At 45.5% G+C, this 5,532-nt stretch overlaps 1 long non-coding RNA gene across 1 annotated transcript; it reads right to left on the bottom strand.

Annotated features, from left to right (window-relative positions):
• Positions 1–1,377: 1,377 nt before the first annotated feature.
• On the bottom strand, positions 1,378–4,614 carry LOC117833903 (uncharacterized). Its single transcript, XR_004635588.2, has 2 exons — positions 3,668–4,614; positions 1,378–1,637 (listed from the first exon to the last, which is right to left on the bottom strand). It is a non-coding gene; the product is annotated as an uncharacterized lncRNA (long non-coding RNA).
• Positions 4,615–5,532: the final 918 nt, after the last annotated feature.

Below are 5,532 nucleotides of genomic sequence, written 5' to 3'. Positions count from 1 at the left end.
ATATGTCTCCTTTTATGATTTCTCCTGTTATGAGTTTGCTTATTCCAATCTATTTACGTAGTAGATTGCATAGGGTGTTCTTGTAGTCATGATGACCAGAATTGCATGCCTGATCTATCATAATAGCTACATGTAGTATATGTTCATACCCTTAGACTGCTTGCGGTGATACGCACGATCGTGATAGGATCTGATGCTGTGTAAGGTGGGAGTTTTCGGGAGTTAGACCGGAGGTGGTCGTTTAAAGATGCTTTGAATGAGAACTATATGTTTGCTTGCCATCTAGCTAGAACTACAACATATTTATAGTCTAGGCTTTGCTCTAGATGAGTTACCTCTTATTCATATCTACTCATGCTTCTTATCTATCCATGTCTATTCATGCTTATTCACAATCACTTTGCAACTTGAATCATGTTTCCTGATACTTAGTTCGTTTAGATCCTATGATCTTGTTTCCATAGATATATAAACCTTGAAGGAATACTCTAAAGAAAATGATACAACTGATTCACACACTTGTGATTAAAATTGGTAAGCTAACTACCCTTAACAGCCATCTAAGTCGGCCGCTCGCAGGTAGCCGAACTCGGCCAGCAGCCTAGCAGCATTTCCGCCATTATTTCAGCTCGCCACTCGCAGCCGAGTCCCACTAGCTGCCCGCAGGTGCACTGACATAGGCTCGCATGCCCGCGCCATCCGCTCACCTGCACGTGAGCCCGACACCCGAGACTTGTCTCCCCACCGCCTGATGCATGGGCGCATGCCGCATGGCATTCGGCGCCTGAAGCCGAACGCAGCACGTCAGGCCGAAGCACTGACATAGGGTGAGCATGGCTTACTTTTGCAACCAGAAGTCCAGAACCCAGTGCGGAACGTTTTGCTTATTTTTGAATAAACTTGCATTCTGAAATTAAAGCTCGAAGTATTTTCTAGCAGAAAATATTTTCAATGATTCGGTTTTAGCAGCAGACGGGGAAATTTAATTTACAGCATGCACATATGTAAATTGATACTTGTGAAGTTTATTTATTGCCTTATGATATAATTGCTATAATTGCACATAAATACAGTAAATCATACCTTTAATCATAGAAACATGATTTCAGGTATACAAGCTCTCTAAATTTTGAAACCCTTTCAGGCTCATATTTCATTTTTTAGCATGCTTAATGGAGATATAATTCTGAAAATTTGAACATTAATCCCTGAAGTGGCTAGAAAATTACCTTTAATCATATAAAATGATTTTAGGTTTATGGCCTCTCTCAATCTTGAAGAATCTTATGAAACAAACCGGATTTTCATTTCTGAGATTTTGACTCCCTATACCCTTGTGATAGTCCCTGGATCAGTAGCTATCACGCATAAAACTCATTTCAGCATAATATCATTTCCATACAACGAAATCAGAATACAATATTGAATATTTACATCCAAAACAACTCGGAATACGAATATTGTACAAGCCCCTTGAGCTAAACGACAAGTAGAAATCCTGTGTAGCGGTAGCTAGGGATTCAAGTCTTCATCTCCGATCTTCACCACAGGCATCCTTGAGCGAAGCGACAACCCTTCCTTCATGAATTCTTCATGAACAGACTTTCACTCCAAGTCCAAACCTGCACATTCACAAACTGTCCCCAAGGAATGGGACAGGTTCACGTCATCATCTGTATGCAAGCTTTAAGTGGCCTAGTACTATTGTTCAAAAGTAGTTAAGGAATAGACTTGGGTTTCCTATGCTGCAGCAAACATAAAGAATAAACTTCCATATCCATCATCCCATCTCTCATCACATCGGGAACACCTAGCACACCAGGGTTCCTATCACCATCATCCTATCTCCATCATTAGGGTCGACGCGAAGACTCCCTCTCTTCGCGTCTCAACAATTACAGCCAGATCCTAAAGGGAAAGGGAGCAATTTCCCCTTTTCCCGACTGCAATTGCGGCTCACAACACTTATATGTAGCTAATTGGGGAGGTAGGGATTTCCTAAAAACAATGGAGAATCGTCACGACATAGAGATGTACGTATAGTTTTAACTCTGCAGAGTGTGTACACCTGGACCCAGCTCGGGGTGAGCCCAGCCGGTAACGAGCCTACTGAACCACACCCTACCGGACGAAGAACCTAGTAGTGTACACCTGGACCCAGCTCGGGGTGAGCCCAGCCGGTAACGAGCCTACTGAACCACACCCTACCGGACGAAGAACCTAGTAGTTACGATACCAACCTGCACCCAGGCTCGGATGCGCTCCCCCGCAGAAGACCACCCCGGAACTGTGAAGCACTCCCACCGAGGCCAGTCGGAGGCAAAAGCAAATCAGGAGGCAAAAGGTCAACACCACTCCCCCCTACACTGATACTCTATCCTACAGCAGGTATGGTACCGCACTTGCTAGTCTCGGTTTGGGCCTATACCCATACTCGGCGAGTGGTGTGCACTTTTAACATAGTTCCGTGAAGCATGGCGATCCACTCGGTTTCAGACCGAGGCGAGCTCCTAACTCCCAAAAGCGTATCCACAGCGTGGTCCGCAACTGCACCCATAACAGGTATTGCCACCAACTCTTATGCTCCAAGCAACAGTGTACTCACAACAGGTACCAAACAAGGAACGCCCGAGAGCGAACCCCAAGCCCCCGATCCTAAGATTGGGTTGTGTAAAGCTCACCCCATCAAGTATCCCAAAAACACCTTCTCCTGTCGGTTTTTACCCCACTCAAGCCAAGAATCCTAATCACACTATCCCATACACATGCAAGCATCGCATAGCGTATATGTATAAGTAGTATAGCAATAGGTCAATCAAGGTATAAGGCATGAAATAAGGTTGTGCAGGGTTCATCATCATCATGCAAGAAATAAAGCGCTAGCATACTAATTAAGCAATGCCTAATAGGTATTCAAGTTGGAATGGGCGTGATCCAGGAGTGTCTCTCGCTTGACCTCCTCCTCCTGAAATAGCTCGGATCTTCGGAATCCTCCGAAACCTTTGGTCCCTAGATACGTAATTAAAAGAAATACCAAGGATCTATTTGCAAATGAACTCCAAAAGAGAAGCAATAAAAAACCAAATAACTCCAAAAGCTAGTCTAACGGGTGCTTCATGATTTTAGCAAAGTAACGAAACCAGTTTCATATTATTCTGAGCTAGAGCCAATTTATTATTAATTTTCAAATATCGAAACACTTTCTGGATTTAATTAATTCCGATAAAGCACAAAAGACACAAGTCAGCAGGTTATAGGTCACATGTTAGCTCCGCAATGCACCACGCGTCATACGCGGATATGCTTAGGTAACATCAGCATGTCAACAGTCAGACGGGCCCCACATGTTAGCATGTGGGCCTGTTGGTCAGTGGGAGAGGTTGCGTAGGGGCGGCAAGGCTACGTGCTCGTGCACGGAGACGTGGTGTTCCACGATCGCGACACGGCTGCGACACACGCGCGGGGCGCTCGGCTAAGCCAGTCCGCGGCGACGCGCAGCTGCTAGGGTTCGATGGTGGCGAAGGCAAGCGGCACCTGCAGAAAAAAGGGGGCACCACACGAAGGCCGGCTCACAAGCGACGGCAGGCTGCAGCAACGCGGCGATGGCGATCTCCTCGGCACAAAGGCCGGCACACGTAGGGACAGCAAGGCGGGGCTGGTGGCTCACCTATGGCTTGTTATTGTGGTTCAAGCATTTGGTTGAACACGTCGTGGGCGGGGTTGATGAAGGCAGCGGCTTGCGATTCAGCATGTGGTCGTCGCGGGGGTCGTAGGCCAGCTGCTTGCGGTACTCCTAGACAGCAGCGGTGTGGTCTATGCATTCCGTCGAGCAGGTTCAGGGCGACGGTCGACACAGGAGGGGATCCACTGCTTGCTCCGTGCTCGGTTCAAGGAGAAAAAGGAAACGAGCAGAGAGATTGAGAGGGGGATTGAGTGGTGGTAGTTGCCGATTTTGTAAGTGCTAAAAGCCAATTAGCTCACCTGCATCTTGGATTTGGAGCAGAGGAAGGGAACGAGTGGTGGCCTGCTGCGCGAGTGTGAGCAAGGTGGAGGAGTTGTGCGGAGCCGGTTTGCATGGCGCTGGAGCTGCAGTTGCTTGGATTTGGAGAGGAAGGAGCAGGGGTGTTGCGGTGGTGGATTCTGTAGGTGGTCTGGTGGTTTTGGTGCTCGCCGGCGCATGAAATTGGAGGGCACAGGTGCTTCTTGCTGCTTGCTAGCGGGGAGCAGGGAGCTTGATTCTTGCGTGAACAGCAGGGGAGAAGAGGGCTGTAGCTTGTTGTTCTCGGCTGAGAGAAAGCTTGCTGCTTGGATTGGAGCAGTGAGAGGATTGGAGGGGACGCCATGTGCTAGTGCTGCTGCTAAGCTCCTTGCTGTTCGATTTGTGAAGAAGGGAAGGGAAAAGAAGCAGCTTGTTCCTGAGGTGGAAAGAAGGGAGAAAGCAAGCTGCTGGTTTGCTTGTACTCCATGGATGCAGGTCGGGTTGGGGGAAATCAAGACAGAGAGATATAGAGAGGGAGAGATGGTGGTGATTGCAGATTGGAGGAGACGGATTCTGCAGATTGTGGATTGGTTGCTTCGGTGGGGAGAGAAGGGAGAAAGACAGCGGAGTGTGGCGGCGGCTTGGGAGATGAGGAGGGGAGAGGGAGAGGGAGAGGAGGGAGATATGTACAGGAGGTTGGGGTTAGTTTAGATGACCTTTGAAATGGGCATTAAGGTTCGCGCCAAAACAACAACATTCCGCGAAATAAAAAATTTATTTCGTAAAGTTAGAACAAATAAATTACACTAATTTTTCCGGAATGAATTAAATAACAAAGTATTAATCAAGAAATCGGAAAATATCGTCATAATTCAAGTTGAGCTCTTGGAAATTTAGTACAAATGAATTAGTCTATTTTCCGAAATAGAATCAATCGGGAAAGGATCAATTTAAAGAGTCGGAAAATAATCTCATAATCCATTTAAGATATTTCATGGCACTTTGAAAAGAGCAAGTCGGGAAGGTTAGTGGTTCGACCGAGTTAACATGTTAAAGAGCCGACAGATGGTTTAGGTGGGTCCAAAAGTTACATAGGGTAGGTAGTCCAATTACCTTTTGATTTATATTTGAAGTTAGAATTCAAATATAAATCACACTCAAAGAAGCAATAAACCAACTAAGAACCTAAATCACACTGACACGGAGATTGTCCCTAGCACTCAGAGCAATTTAATTACTAGAAATTTAGAGAGAGCACAAGAAAGCCTTATAATTTTGAGAAAACACATCAAGCACGATTTTATTTTGAAAACCCACATTTTTGCAAACATAAACATTCCGGAAAAATCTGGGATGTTACACCTTAGACATAATACCCCTGAGAGTGTCATATTTATATATTTTTCCTAGCAATTGTGTGAATGGGGTAAATACTTTTGCTAGGAAAATTCTGGGAAATTATATAAATTGACAATTGAACAGATTAACCAACATTAATTAATTTTGCACTTGTTTCATGCATTTAAACACATGAAGTGTGCCTGTAGCAATTG

Source organism: Setaria viridis, chromosome 8 (assembly GCF_005286985.2).
Source record: "Setaria viridis chromosome 8, Setaria_viridis_v4.0, whole genome shotgun sequence".
In the NCBI taxonomy this organism is placed as follows: Eukaryota; Viridiplantae; Streptophyta; class Magnoliopsida; order Poales; family Poaceae; genus Setaria; species Setaria viridis.
The sequence above is the reverse complement of the archived record's forward strand: the minus strand, read 5'-3'. Positions and strand labels throughout refer to the sequence as shown.